Source organism: Protopterus annectens, chromosome 2.part2 (assembly GCF_019279795.1).
Source record: "Protopterus annectens isolate FY-2018-M chromosome 2.part2, PAN1.0, whole genome shotgun sequence".
Classification (NCBI taxonomy): Eukaryota; Metazoa; Chordata; order Ceratodontiformes; family Protopteridae; genus Protopterus; species Protopterus annectens.
The window spans coordinates 775,676,629-775,693,746 of record NC_056730.1 but is presented as its reverse complement, the minus strand read 5'-3'; positions in this window follow the sequence as shown (position 1 = coordinate 775,693,746).

Genomic DNA, 17,118 nt, shown 5'->3' with positions numbered 1-17,118 from the left:
ACACATGCTCTATTATAATTCTGGTCTGTGCGTGTGCCTCATTATGGAGTTCTTATGGGTGTCATCAGCCATGGCTCCAGTGTGTAACCAGCATCCCCCACTAGGTGACCACAAGGGATGTCCCCACTGGCAAATCTGTGGTACAGCTGCGTCAGATGCCAGATGTGGGAATCATGATAGCTTCCAGGGCAGCCAGCATACACATTCATTATTATGCCCTGAGCATCACACATGACCTGGCAGTTAATGGAGGGGAAGCCCTTGTGGCTGATGTAGACCCTACCCCGCTCACCAGGTGGTGCTTTGATGCATATGTGCTTGCAGTCTAAAGCACCCACTACCTCAGGGTATTCTGCTATTTGGTGGAACAGATGCATATTGCTGGCCAACGCTTCACGGGTGATGTGGAAATATACCTGCTCACCAGAATGAGCTGACATGGCATCCAGCAATTGGTGGAGCACCCTGGATGCTGACACCTGTGAGATCCCCGTCATATCCCCAGTTGGCCTTTGTAAGGTACCTGTAGCTAGTATTCTTGGCCTACACATACCTTGGTATCCAGTGGGATGGGTTCACCTCTGTTAGTTATTTGTGTCAGGTGTGGCCTGCACAGCTCAACAATTTGCTGTAGGTGGTTCTTGTCCACCCAATAGCGCTCCACTATCTCCAGCTCATGCACCCCACTAGTAGGTTACCCTGGGTCTGTACACTCTTCTCCATCTCCTCACTGTGGGTTGGTCAACAGCATTCACATCCTCACTAAACTCAGCCTCTTCCACATGTATGATAGCTATTGCAGCCCCTATTATTTTCTTGTTTTGTCTGTTAAAAGTTCCCCGCTTGTATACACCTGTTTTGTAGAGTATGGGAAAAACCAGAGGGAAAGGTGTTTGCATAGTTTATAGTAGTGTTTTGGGCTGGCCTGGTCTGCTGCCTGTGTAATTGGCTGATTCTGATACATTTCACCTGCCAGCTATGCTAGTTCTCCTAGATTACCTTCCTACTGCTATTTTCCCTTCCCATTGCATTCCTGTTTAAGCCTGGGGGTGCATGGTGCAAACACAGTGCTCAAATGTGCACAGAGCTGCTATTTCCTGGTTTACTTTTTTTTCCTTTAAAACCCAGCACGCAGCCTGCACACCCGCTTAGGCAATGAAAAGAGTGCTAGGTATCCTCAGACACACCTCCTTGCTTAGCTCTGCTAAGCTAAGAGCAAACCTGAGCCACAGGGCTCCAATCCACTTACAGTATGCCTAACACACACCCCTATGATGTCAGATAGCTCCTAGGCTTGCACCAAGCTATTCCTGCTCTTAAACTGTTAGGTGCTGACTACCATGCAGGGGAAATCTGGGATTCAGTATCACTCCCTCATTTGCACAAGATTGCCTACTGATGCATAGTTACATGTCCCACACTGTGCATCCCCCCTTATCAATCATTATTCACTGGCCATGTTGTCTTCTGCCTGCCATTGAGTATAATGATAAAATAGTGATTTTGGTTAGCATGCTTATTTTGTTTTTATTTTCTTATATTCTGCCCGATCCCATTTGCACTACGCTGCCCTATACTTAAAGAGCCGAGATCGGCTAAAAAAAAAAAAGTTGATTTTTTTATTTTTGCAAATGTTTTCCATGCCAGTGGTCTTATAATTGGCCATTGGCATGCTTTCTAGGGTCTATGCCAATTAAATGAATGCTTGAAATGTCGAACAACATATGGTCAAGACCATATGATCAACATTTCATGTGTTCGCAGATTGACTTTAATGGTGCCGTATGGTGCAGAATGGGAGAATTTCCCTTTTCTGCACTGAAGTGTGGTCTCGGAGTTGGTATATTTAAGTAGGGGGTGTGTGGTTGGCATAGCCCCCCCACGTGGGGGGTGCAGGGGTGCTTGCCCCCCTGCTCACACAGTTAAAGTATGTTTTTCTTTCTTTCTTTTTTTTTTTTTTTTATGGTATATTCGAACATTCAAATATCAACTATATGGTCTCAATCATAAGGTATTCGACATTTTGAATGTTCGAATATATAACAAAGATTCGCTTTCTACATGATATCCACCCTTTACTTGGAGCTGTCATGGCTCCAATTTGTAATTTGCAGAAATGTACTCCATTACTGGTGTAATACATTTTTGCAGATTACACTAGTCCTACACGGCTGATTTCCAGCTTCCTGGATCACAAATTCACCTCATTTGGATGGATTTCTCCTGCAAATGGGGTAATTTGCATACAGGGGTTGAGTCCATGCAGGACTAGTGCAGGAGCACTCATGCACATCCCTACAGGTTATTCCTGGATTGCACAGTAGACATATTGCCTGCTGGAGCTCCTGCACTAGTCCTGCACACCATGCAGGGCTTGCAGAATCCAGGGGATTGTCTTCCTTCAAGAAACTCATTTCAAAACAAATGACAATTACAAATGGAATCCTAAGGAATATATGATATTGGCACAATCCACTTATAAGACAAAGACAAAAGGGGTAACAATTTTATGGAAAACAAATGTGATTAACCCAGAAATCATTTATAAGTATGAAGATAAAGAAGGCCTTATGGCATTAGTAATAGTTAAATATAATAACAGAATATGAACCCTAGCCAATCTATACTGGTTCCAAGGCATTGGAACAGGAACTGTTAAAAAAACACTTGGGATTTCATTTCCAATAATTATAAAGGCAACTTAATATTAGGAGGAAATGTTAACTGTATATTTGATATTTCTGAAACTAGAAATAAAAGACCACTGCATACATCTGCTGTATCAAAAGCTTTAAACAAGTGGGTAGAATGATTTCACCTTGTAAATACTTTCAAATTTAAAGAAGATAACTCTTTGTTATTTTCCTATGAAGATCACAGATTTGGTACCCAAACTAAAATAGATAAAATGTTTGCTGCCCATAACTTACACTCTAAAATCATTAATTTCTCCATTACTCCTTGCCCCTTTTCAGACCACAATTCATTGATACTAAAACTTCAAAATGGGTATAAACCATTAATCTTTAACTCCAGAATTCCAGCATATATAACTAAAATTAAAGACTTCAAACCCTGATTATCTGAATTATACTTCTTCTTAGATATTAATTACACCACAGAGATAAATAAAATAATATGGGACTCATTAAAAGCTTACATATATGGTAAAACCCTAACTTGGTATAAATAAAAATCAGAGAAAGGGATTCTGAATTATTAGATATACAATCCAAACTTTCGTCAGTAAAAGAAGTATTAAACAATAAATACAACAAAATTCTAACACATAAAACTAGTTTAGCTTTAGAAAAACTAAAAATGAATACATTGGCCACTTCTCCCAAATATCTACATAATTTATCCACAAAAATCGAAATACAATCAAAAGCTAATAACATTAAAAGTATCTTCCATGAAAAGAAAGGGAAAATGTCTTGGATATACGTGACATTCTCGATGCCTATAGAAATCACTATATGGAACATTTCCAAAAAGAAAATATACATATCGATCAATTAAATCTAGACGAAAAATTTTCTAATATAAAAAAATACCAGAAAAAATAAAACTAGATCTGCAAGCATCCATATCCTACAAAGGAATTACAGATGCAATAAAAGAGGGTAAAAATAATAAAGCTCCAGGTATAGATGGCATAATTATGTTAATATATAAACTTTTTCCTTCAAAGATACTATCCCTCTTCCGTAAAACTCTATTAGAAATTCAGTCACAAGCTTTAATACCACCCTCTTGAAGATATTCCTTAATCACACCAATCCTAAAGGAAAACAAATCCCTGTACCTCATATAGACCTAGATCATTATTAAATAATGACTAAAAGATATTTATAACAATATTAACTAACAGAATGAAAATACCACTATCCAAAACAATAAATAATGATCAAACTGGATTTATATATCATAGGCACACCCACGACAATATTAAAAGGATAATATCTGTTATAGATTATGTTAATAAAGAAAATAACTAAACACTCACAATTGGCTTAGATATAGAAAAAGCCTTTGATTTCCTAAATTGGGACAATTTATTCAAAATCCTAATGCTATTTGAATTTCCTGCATCCTTTGTTCACCTCCTAAAGAATATATATATATATATATATATATATATATATATATATATATATATATATATATATATATATATATATACAAATAATTTAACATATGTCAAGTTAGGTCCTTTTACCTCTGAATCTATACATATAACAAAAGGCACTAAACAAGGATGTCCCATGTCACCGATTCTATTTACTCTGGCTAGTAAAATATTGCCAGATTCAATTCATAACAATATAAAAATTAAAGGAATAGATGTTTATGAACAATGCACTTCTAAAGTAATGTTATTTGCTGATGACATATTACTAACATCCACGGTGGTGGTGCTGCAGTAGCATTGTCGCTTCACAGTAAGAATCTGTCCGGTTCGACTCTCAGCGTGGAGCATGCGTGAATGGGCGTTCCTTTGTTGAAGGTTGTGCGTCAGGGCTGGCAACTCAGTATGTAAAAATCAGCTGCCAATCATTAGTGGACCGGAGTTCCACTGTGGCGACCCCTAACCAGGAAAAGCCAAAAGACACATTCACATTCATCTAATACAAAAGAGACATTAAAAGAATTAGATATATTAACTGACAAATTCCACATGACTTCAGGACTCCATTTCAATAAATTAAAATCATTTTTTTGTTTTTAAATTAAAAAAAAAAAAGAACTGCAGACTAAGGTGGATCACATCATAGGGAAACAAGAATCTACCTTAAAATATCTAGGAAATGAGTTATGTAAGGACAGTGATGAATTAGTCTAAAAAAACTACAATAATATCATCAATTCAATTAAATTCTCCATGGAAAAATGGAACAAAATAATATTAACATTTGAAGATGGACTACAGTTAATAAAAATGGTTTTACTACCCAAGATCCTATATATAGCCTTGGCAATGCAACTGTTACCAGAAAGGAATATACTTAAAGAAATAAATCTATGCCTAATAACATTTTTATGCTTTCCCAAAAGAAACAGAATGCCTTTAATACATCATATCAGACCATGGAAGCAGGGAGGATGAAACTTTCTTGATATAGAAACATATAAAAAAGCATCAGTATCTAAAACAATCTCACATTGGATAAGTCTAAATTACTCTGCAAATTGGAAATAATTACTAACTGTAATATAAATACATGAATTTGATTTACACAAAAAATTCAAATAATAGATAAAAACAATTTACCATGGCAAATAGTATGTATTAGTATGCAATTTAACATAACTAAACCCACTAAAACTCATACAACTAATTATTACTACATTGACTCATTTAGGAAAATTATTAATGCAAATATAAATTTAAAAATCTGGTTTGATCTTTAACACCATTTATAGTCACAAAGAACTTTCCACATAAAATATATAGAGAAATTATTAATCCCTAGGAACAGAAAGGATTTGCTTGTTGGCTCCAATGTATCAAAGAACTAAAAGTTTTAGATATGCAAGTAATAAAAACAACATACAAAATTCCACAACAGGACTGACTAACTTTACAGAGTATTCTGTCATATTCACAAGATTTAAGTAGAATAATTAACAATTCTTCATTTAAATAAATACCTAAATTTATGAAATACATATATGAAATCATATATAATGACTTTGACATGGGAAACAGTATTTTAAAATTTTACAAAATATTGATCAACTATAAAACAATACCCAAATCCTCACATTGGAAATATATAACAAAAAGACACTCAATACAGTTAACTGAAGATATTAAAACAAATATCTTATTTATTATCAATAAAATATACGTCCTTTATACAATACTGGAAAGTTTCTTTAATTGGAAATGCTTGCACAGGGCATTCTTATCCCCAGATAGAATCAGTAAAATTAGTTCTTCCATAAAAGAAATATGTTGGAGATGTGAGCAAGTACACAATGCAGATTGGAACCACGTTTTCTTTGATTGTGTTAAAATTAAGCCATTTTGGAATGGTATTAGTAACTTTCTACAAACTTTAATGAATCATTTTATTTAACTAAAGCTCTTGTATTATTAAATGTGAATAAAGGTCCTCATTTGAATAGGTCAAACATGTATCTAGTATGGACTATACTTGCAATTTCAAGGAAGTATATAACAAGAAGATGGAATACAAACACAATAACAACTTTGGAAGACTTCTACAGCCTACTGAAGACCACAGCATTATTGGAAATTAAAACTAAAGAACTAAGATTTTATCCAAAGCCATTTAACAACAACCCTTGGGGAAAAGTCTTATCATTGATTGACACTACACAATAATTGATCAGATGGTCTGATAATAGATTGGACATACTTATAAAGTAACTGCATACATTGAGATCTGTTATAGTGTGAGGCTAATGTAAATAGTGTACATAGTTATTTAAGATGTTATGTATAAATGCTATGGAATTCATTCAAATGTATTTGAAAAATAAAAAATTGTGGAAAAAAAAGAATGTAATTACTCTGTTTAAATCAGCAACCAGAAATCTGAATGATGGCAGTGATCTTAGAGAGCTACCAAAAATGTAAGTATAACTCTCAAATATAAGACTTTATATAGTGTACTGCTCATTTTCCTGTATTATACATAACCCAATGAAACGTAGATACTCATTTTCATGTATTACATATAAACCAATGAAATGCCAAACACTGCACTGTGGTCCACCGGGCTCATTTGCTCTTACCCTTCCCTTTTCATTTAGTTTTAGTAGGTATTGACAGATGCAGTCAGTTTTCTAGGTGGGCATAGCATTTATTTGCACAAATACTAGACACTTGTGGGTTTGCATTTATACTTGAACTACTTATTGTCTTCATGATATGATTGTAGGAAGTTTGCCTGTTTGAAGTGCCATATAAAACATTACAACTAGGAGGTTTAAAATTAATTTTTTATGAAATATTTATTATAAGAGATTTATGTATATATTTTTATTTATGTATTTTACTTAATATATTCCTAAATATATTTTTGTACATTATTTAATATTCTCTAAACACTCTGAATGTTTAAATCTAACTGGTTTTATTTCCTTATATAACAGTAACTGGGATTTTGTGCTTGTGAACCTATGAAGGTGCATGTTGAGGCATTAGCTCTGTACAGTTAATAAAGTAAATTCAAGTGCTGCTTGTTTTATCATATTGTTTTTATATTTGCCATTTTAAGTGTAATTGTGGTAAAGTGTAATTCTGGTTTAGGGATTTTGAAAGGTTACCAATCTGTGGTCAGACTTGAGAAGTTATACCAGTGTGATGGTACATATAGATGCTATATATGTAACACGTAAAAACATGAATTTTTTCTCTAGTGGGCTCTTTAAGTATTTGATCCAGGGAACATTTATTTTGGCACAGCCTACATTTGGGGTATAGGTCTCTCAGTTTATTGATAAGTAGTTACTCTCTCCCAAAATTATGGTATTTGTGTGTATTGGAAGTTTATCCAATATGTTTAACAAATGGACATAGTTTTCTGTTGGGGGTTTCACTAAATGGGGGTTCTGCAACATGCCATAGTCTGATAGCTGGTTTTGTTTGGAGTGAGCTGAATCTCAATAATTTCAGTTTGTGGGTCTTTTGGAGTCTATGTGGTCTTTAACAAATATGGATAATCCAGTACAGTTCCCATCAGGTCTAAAAGCATGGTAGGTGCAAAGCCCTGGTATAGAGAGTTGTTTTCTGTATTTTAAACCAGGTAAAAATACAAACATGAATGTACTCCAAATACTGGAGAGGCTTCAAGGACAGGCAATTTGTTATTTACACTCCTAATGTTGAGCAGTATCATATTTATATTGTTTGGTACTTTGTTGTGTTTGTTTTTAAGTTAGAAGATCCATTATCTGGACTCTGCCTGTAAAAGACTGTATGATGGCAGTAAAGGTGAAGAAGCCCTGGAATGGGAGACACAAAACATGAGTGACAAAGCAAGTGGGGCTTTGCAGCAGTTCATCCCATGCTGTCATATACTGTATCCCTTCCAAATGATACCAGTTACTCAACCAGTTGTAGAAGTCTATTATCTTTTCTTTGTACCTTGGCATCATTCTTGGTGAAAGTAGGATACTGCTCAATACCAGAATCTTTTCTACATTTGTAACATGTGGAGAGTTCAGAAATGTCTTTCTGCATATCCCTTTGGGTTTTTTGCATGCCAAGTCTTTCTAACCACATGGGCCATCTTCACGTTGTAGTCACACTTGTTTAACTTGAGGGTTTTGACAGCACTTAAGATACTAGAAATCTTGGAACCTGAAACAAAACTCACTGTCATCCTGCCTCTTGACAGTAGAGTCTGTGTGTCTTACTATGGAGTTACTAATCACCCATACATTTTTTAGAGAAAGGTTTAAGTGTACTTTGTTTGGGGCTACTATTTTCCTGGTGAGACTTATTTATAGCTATGACAGTCTGTGCTGTGGTTTTTAACTTCTAATGAGGTCTGTTTTTGTTAGACCTTAGAGGCTTAGGCACTGACTTTTTAACAACCTCAACACATAATTTTCTATGCATCTGTGTGCAATGCTGTGGAGGTGTGTGGTGCTTAGAGACAACATTTTTGTGACAGTGATGCCTCTATCTTGGTTAAATATTTGCATCTTTTGGTGATAGTTTGTGATTGGTGAAGCAGTAGTTAATTGTTCAGGAGCATCAGCCAGCTGCAACACTGCCTGAGTGTGCCAAGTGCTATGAAGCTGGAAACCGAGGAAAGATAAGTTGGCAAATATTCCATTTACTCTAGGTGTGTAGAGCATGGGGACGTAGCCCACTCACTTTTTTTAAGCATAACTTCTCACATACTTTGCAGAAGAATTTGTGTCTGCTTGAGCAACATACCACAGGCACAGAGAACACCCTGTCAGGTACTGCTGATAGTCCTATACAGGCAATAAGTCCTCCTGATGTCAGGAGCTCAGTAGCTGCCCCCCCCTCCTCCCCACACACACACACACACACACACACACTCAAAAAAAGAGACAGAGAGCTGTGAAATTATTTTCCACTGTCTTGATTGCAGAGAGGGCCAGAAATTGCATTAGTGTACTTAATTGATAAGGTTGCAGAATAACACTAAAGGAGAAAACATGCAATGCTAGAATACATCTGTGCGTCAGAAAGCAATAGTTATCCAAAGTTAAGAAATAGAGAGTTGGTAATATTTTTTTGTAAAATTACAGAACAGCATAGTAAGGTGAAAAAGAGCATGGCATTAGTTATAAAACAAATGCAACTGGTAAATGCTATCCTACAATATTTAGCCCTTCCCCCAAAAAAAATATTTCCACTATAGGGAATGGGGAATAAAAATACTTTATCCTAAAGAAAATTTACTGGGATACCATTTTCTATAATGTATTCTTGGTTAATAACCTAAAAAGACTGTGTCCATAGCATTTCTCTTTTATAGTTGCATGCAACTTGAAGAAACTGTCTAATGACAAGAGGATGTCAGCATTGTGACTTATATAATTGCCATATATAAGTGCTACGGAAACACACAATCCGCCAGTGTATATACTAAATCTGAGATAACTGTATTTTTGACTAATGAGAAGATCTCAAGATCATTAGATATGACTCTCAAGAAAAATGCATTTGTGATCATGTATGCCAATTAATTACATCCTACAATTAAGCCCGTCAACCCCAGAGGGGACTGCAGTAACCATATAACTATGCCTTCATTTTATAAAGCATGAATCTTCAACTCAGAGTTTGACTGAATTATTCTCCTGACTGTGATTTTTCCTACAAGAAAATATTTTTCAGGAAATAAACCTTGTCAAGTATGTATTTATACCATCAAAATTTTTACAATTTCTTTTATTAAAAATCTAAATACCTGAGATATTAGGAACCATTTAAATATAAGTATAACTTTCTTTAAAAATAATAAAACATGCAATTCAATATGCGTACTAAGGTAAAATAAAAATCACAAGTATATTTCATACTATTCATTAATAAATAATATAACTATATTTGAATTTGTTAAATATATGTTCTTTTCAAAATCTTCTTAAGATAGAACACTTTGTCAAAATACTACTTTTATACTGAACAGCTAAACAGAAACTCTCTGTATTTTTTCTATTATATTGTCATTCAAGAATATCCCCTTGTCATGGTTGAAATAGTACTAATAATAATCCTGTCTAAACACTCATTTACACATTTAAAATAAACCATCTGTATACCTATACATATATTACATTTTTTTTCTTATTACCATATACTATTCCAAGGGCTGATTTTTTAAGTGGCTGTTGGTCAATATGTTACAATATGATGCATATCTGTAAACACATATTAAATTATTTTAATAGCCATCCTGAAATATTGAATAAATTGTTTCCAGTATTCTTTAACTCTTCACTTCACTTTACTGTGTGGAATTCAGCCTTTTATGTGTAACTTAAGAAGCAAAGCATCCTTAGTAATGCATTTGTGAATGCTCATATGTTATTTGCCATTGTTTGGCTATGTTGTTGTTGTTGTGTCTTTCGGCTTTACCTGGTTAGGGGTCACCACAGTGGAACTCCGGTCCACTAATGATTGGCAGTAGATTTTTACGTGCCGAGTCGCCAGCCCTGACGCACAACTTTCAATGGAGGTATGCCCATTCACGCATGTCTCCAGACAGAAGACGCTCTAGCTGAGAATCGAACGGGACATCTTACTGTGAGGCGACAGTGCTACCGCAGCACGACCACCGCAGTACATACTGAGTGTAATAACCAATCTTAACACAGTTTGAACTATTTCTTGTCTTCTTTTCTACCATAAGGTATGTTCTCATCTCATTATACAAAAGGACAATTTCATACCAGATTACCTTTGAAATATTTTCTTTCCCATCTTATATACTATTATCTAGATGTATTTTAATAAAATCTAAAATATTATGAATTAAATCTGAATTTTAGTCACCATGTTTCTAGTAAGCTGCTCATTCTTTCCTATTTTTTATAGTTTTACAGAAAGAACACATCTACAGAATATTTTCATTTGCTGTTGTAGTATATCCATATTACCATTTCCTAACAGCTACTCCACACTTCTTCCAACACATTTCTGTCAATTCTAAATGCTCACTGTTTTTCCTGATCAACTGTAGCTGTTTTCATAGCTATACTTCTATTTTCTCTTAAGTCTGCATGTATTGTCCTTCTTTTCATTTACTGGTCTTATTCTAATTCTCCAATGTTATGATTCATGATGCATTTCCTTTTTATGTTACATTATTTCCAGTTACTTCTTTGAGTAACTTTAATTTTCAGTGGAACATGCCCATCCAGCCTTCTGTTTCAAACATATTACATTATTTTATCCTATACTAGTTCTATATGTATAATTTCTTTATTAATTTTCTGTGTTCATTTTCAGTGTTCAATATTGTCTTTTGATCATGTTGAATTGGAATGTCTGCTCAAAAATATTGTAGGATCACAGCAAGTTACTAGGCTACTGGCCCTGAGGCCCTTATGAGCCTAGCCAATAAATTAGCCCATGTTCCCACAAGTCAGCACCCAATGGACCTGTCCAGCAGTGACACAGGTGGAATCCCAGGGGTGTATTTTCTATTCCCCATCTAGTCATCAAGGTTCTCCTAAAGAGGGATAATGAAGTACTCTGCTTGACATGGAGAGGGAGTCTATTACACAGATGGGGAGTCTCTGGAAAATAAATCTGTCCTGCCAGCAAGTCCTATTGATGTGCAGACCAAGCTGAGGTTTTGCGTGTGGGTCATGCAAGTGGAGTTTGGCTTATGCATATGCAGTAATTCTATCAAGGTGGGGTCAGAGATTGCTTTGTATGACACAGATCACCCCTGAATAGTCTATATGAGATGAAGTACAGGGACAGGGCTTTTAGTCTATGTTTGTAAGATAGATTTTTGATGCCCTGGATTCTCCTGGTCAGGAACCTCTGTGGAGTCTCCAGCTGCTGCATGTGCTTTGTGATGTACATGCCAGAAGGGGCATTATACTCAATGATGGGCCTGATAAGGAGGAATACAGGGAAGTTATAACATCCTTCTTCCTTGAAAAAATATCCTTACTAATGAGGTGAGCCATGTAGAAAGCTCTCCATACAATGGAGGCAACATGGTGGCCAAAGGTTAGATTGCTGTCAACATGGGTGCCCAGGTTCCTCACAACTGCTTGCATGCTTAGGACATTGTTATTAATGTGATAATTTGTGGAGATGTCATTCTCCCCAAAAGGGATGATGATACATATTTTGGCATTTAGTTTGAGGCCATGTTTCTGGCACCAGTCATTTGTCTGGGTGAAACTCTCTTGTAGTATGTCTGCATCACTAGGGGAGTTGATGACAGTGCCCAGCCTGCAGTCATCTGCAAACTTGGTCAGCCATTCAGCCATAGACCTCTGGTATTGGCTTGAACTGAGAAGTATATCTCAAACAGCAGGGGCCCCAAGACCGATTCCTGGAGTACGCCACTTTTTATGGGTCTGCTACTTGAGTTAGCTTCCCTTATTTTGAGAGAATAAATGAGCCAGTTAGCTACCCATCTGGTCACATATGGATTTAGGCCAAGCTGGGATAGTTTATCTATTATGTTATATTATCTATTTTGGCGAAAGCGCTTAGTTGTTTGATCTGAAAATAAACGGTCCACTTTACTGGTTTCGGTACGTGTGTTTGTTATTTTATTAGTTTATCTATTATGCCTGAGTGGGGAATAGTGTCAAAGGCCTTGGACAGGTCAAAGTAGGCAGTGTGCACCATCTTCCCCTCGTCCATGGCTTTGGTGACTGACTCAAAGAAGTCTACCAAATTTAACAGGCATGATCTCCCCTTGACAAACCCAAACTGTGGTGGATCACAGGATTGGAGGTTGCCGATGTCCTTGTTAATGTGGTCCATCATAATGCATTCCATGGCCTTGCTAATCTGGCTAGTTAGGCCGATAGGTCTATAATTGCCTGGATCTGTGGATGCTCCACCTTTGTGTGGAGGGATGACAGTGGCCATCCTCCACTGGGCTTAGGTTGAATATGGTGCTGCCAGTTCTTGCCTGAGTTGATGCAGGATGCAGCCTAGGATGTTATTGTGTCCCATGGAAGCTGTGTTTTTAGCCTTTGACAGGGCAGTAATGACTTGCTCTCTAGAGATAAGGGGTGGGAGGCAGGTGTTGGGGATATCCTGGATTACTGATTGGGTGGACAGAGGGGTGAATTTTCATTGAACCTGTCAGCCAGCAGGTTGGCTATATCCAAGGCATTTGTGTACATAGTGTCCTTAGCCATCAGTTATGAGCAGATTTGGGTGTTTCCCCTTACATTGCAGACATATGTGAAGAAGGCCTTATGATTGTCTTTAGTAGATGTGGCCAATTTGGACTCGAAGTTAGCTTTGGAGGACTTCACTAATACCCTTATATGCCTGTTTTGGCCAAGGAGAGATTGCTTCCAATTTGGCACCTGTTCCTTCTTGGTCCTGAACAGCAACATTTCCTTTTGGTGTAGAGTTTATTTATAGCTGATGTCCACCAGACAGATTTAGTCTTCCTTGAGGAGGAGGATTTTGTCCTGTCAGGTATTGCTGAATCCATGCATTTATATAAATGGTCATATAGTACTTTGGTGTAGGTCTGGACATTTGTGCCAGTTCCTACTGTTGGAGAGGGGGCTGTGAAGCTGTTTAGACCTTCCCTCTGGAGGTTTTAATCAGCTTTGGAGAAGTTTTTTTTGTTTAACCCTAGTGGGGGGGGGGGGTTAGGGGAGATGCTGACTTCAAATGTGACCACTTTGTGGTCTGATCTTACCAGGCATGATGACACTGTGGGGGTGCTGCAGTTGTTTCCTTTGTTGGTTAGTACCAAGTCCAAGATGCTGTCACCTCTTGTGGGGGTGTCAACCAGCTGGTCTATGGCATTGGCATTGACAAAATCAAGGAATCTTTGAGCATTTGTATTCTGTTTGAGTAGTTCTTCCAGTCAATATGTCAAGCCGAGCGCCTCTTTGGCCCTCTTCAAAAGGAACCTTGATGACTGGATGGGAGAAAGGAAATTCACCCCGGGGATCATGTCAGTAGCCCTGCTAGACAGGGGTCCAAGAAAGTAAATAGTGTAGGAAGAAATAGCCAGGGAATTGTTATGGCTAGGCTTGTATAGGCCTTAGGGCCGATAGCCTAGTACCAACCTATGAACCTATGATAATAGTTCAGTAGTTAAAACCCCCATGATCAGGGTATAGGGATCAATTTTAATAGATTTGAGGAGGTCTCGATAGGCAGTGTAGGCATGCTGAGTCAACGTTGGGGGCTTGTAGCTAACTATGATTTGAATAGGGGTCTTGTCAACTGTTAACTGCATGTAGAGCATCTCCTGTGCATTATACTGTTTGACCAGTCTGAAGGTGTGTATACCTTTAATATATATTGAAACACCACCTCATTTGGCTTTGCTGCCTTCAGTTTGGGGTCTGTATGTATGATAGGATGAGTAACCAGGTAAGGCTGGGGTGGTCTCTTCACCTTTGAAACAGGTTTCTCTGACTGCAAAAATGTCAGCATCTTCCGGGGTTAAGTATGCTTGCAATGAGTGCATTTTCATGTTGAGACTTCTAGCATTCAGCAGCATGAGCTTTAAATTGCATTTAGATGAGATTATCATGTTGGTAGTTTTGACCTCAAGACATTGTCTAAAAATGGCACTATGGAGGAGCCTGTAGCCCAAGGAAGACAGATGCAGGCCATCTCTGGCAAAGCATTGTGGTCTGTCAATCATGTCTTCCCAGGCCGACCAGTACTGGATACACTTAGAATGACACCAGAAACTAAGCCAATTATTAAAGTCAATCATTTTTTGTTCGTATTGTGGCATCATTCTGGGTGACAGTAGAATGCTGCTTAAGGCTAGTGGCATACCTGCCTGGATCACATATTCAGCGAGCTCGATCATGTCTCTCTTCATATAGTCCAGAGAGGTATTTTTCAAGTCATTCACACCAACAAGTACTGTGGCAGAGTCATATCAGTACTTGTTGAGGGACTTGAGTGAATGGGTGATGTGATGGATTCTGGCACATGACAAGCAACTTACTGTGACTTTCTCCTTATCTAGCTTGATGAGGGGCACATCTGTGTGTCTCACAATGGAATCTCCTTTGATTAATATATTGGGTTTATGGTTAAGCCTTGATGGCTTGAGGCAAAGGCATGTGGACTATATGTGGTGTGGTAGGCTGTAAAGTTTGTGTGTGTTTTTGTCTCAGAGGTCCCTTTTGTTTAGGTATTTTTTTGTTAAGAACCTCCGCATATGTGGGTATGGGCTGTGTTGGTGTGGGTGATGCTTGAGGTGTGGTGTATGTGAAGCCAACCTTCTCAGTGCCAGGCATACTGGCTTGTGAGGGAGAGAGCATAGACTCCTGGTTTTTAATGTAATTGCATGTCTCACAAATTGTGTTCCTAGCTGACAGTAAGAGAGGGTTGTCCACATACATGAGACAGTTGCTACACTGTCTCATGCTGCCCATATCAAACATATTGGCAGGAGAAACTGTCCATCCATATTTGTCAGAATCAGTAAAGGGAATGAGCTAGGGGGGGCGAAGATGTAAAAATCTCAGATGGATACTAGTAGCTTGTGTTGTACAGAGGCTATAAAGAAGCTTCACTACCGTAGGATCGAGTGAGTGCTAGTAAGGGAAAATTTAAAGCTGGGATATCTTGAAATGGGTTAAATCAGCACAGAGGTGGTGCGTGACATGCAAACAAGTGCAGCTCCAGGCAAACACAGGGTTTAAATTACAGAAAAGATGGAAGAATCTAGAAGCTCAGATTACTACTCAGTCCTGCTATCCCCTGCACTTTCAGCCAATCACTCATGCTAGAGAAGGTCAGGCAGCCCTGTTACTCTGTCTCTAACAATGAAGGCAGGTTCCTACCAGCAGAAGATGGCTGCCAGGAAACTCAGCAAGCAAAACAGCCAGGCCTGGATGCAGCAAACCTATATCCAGACTATGCTACTTGACTAGAACAGAGAAAACTCCCAGAAAATGCACAGAAAAGGCACAGATAAAGCACTCACAAACAGAAAATACAACTCTCAGTATGAAAAAAGCAGGTTATAGTTAAGTAATTCAGTTCAAATCCAGTTACAGCAATGAAACACTACTTAGCAATGAAAATACAGTTAAAACAGTATAAAACAGTCAAAAATGCAGTGAAACAGTAAAAACAGCTTTATAACCAGTGAAAAATATAGTAGATTAGCTGTATAGCACAACTATAAGCATTAGGAAGTGTAATTCGATGAAATACATGGAAAAAAACACCACATATTCTGGTCTTGGAGCCTAAGAGAATTTCTGCTACATCACAGTGATGAATCACCATACCACAGCCTGGTAGTAACAAGCACAGCCCCCTGAAAACACAGGGTTTAAATACCAGAAAAGATGGAAGAATCTAGAAACTCAGATTACTACCCAGTCCTGCTAGTCCCTGCACTTTCAACCAATCATTTTTGCTAAAAAAGGTCAGGCAGCCCTATTACTCTCACTAACAGAGAAGGCAGGCTCCTACCAGCACAAGATGGCTGCCAGGAAACTCAGCAAACAAAACAACCAGGCCTGTATGCAGCAAACCTGTATCCAGACTATGCTACTTGACTAGAACACAGAAAACTCCCAGACAATATACAGAAAAGCACAGACAGTGCACTCACAAACAGAAAATACAATTCTCAGTATGAAAAAAAAGCAGTTTACAGTTGAGTAATTCAGTAAAAATCCAGTTACAGTAACTAAACACTACTTAGCAATGAAAATACAGGTAACGCAGTATAAAACAGTACAAAAATGCAGTGAAGCAGTAAAAAAAAGCTTTATAACAGTGCAAAATATAGTAGATTAGCTGTATAGCACAACTATAAGCGTTAGGAAGTGCAGTTCGATGAAACAAATGTAAAAAAAAACACTTATTCTGCTCTTGGAGCCTAAGGGAATTTCTGCTACATCACAGTGATGAATCACCATACCACAGCCTGGTAAAAACAAATA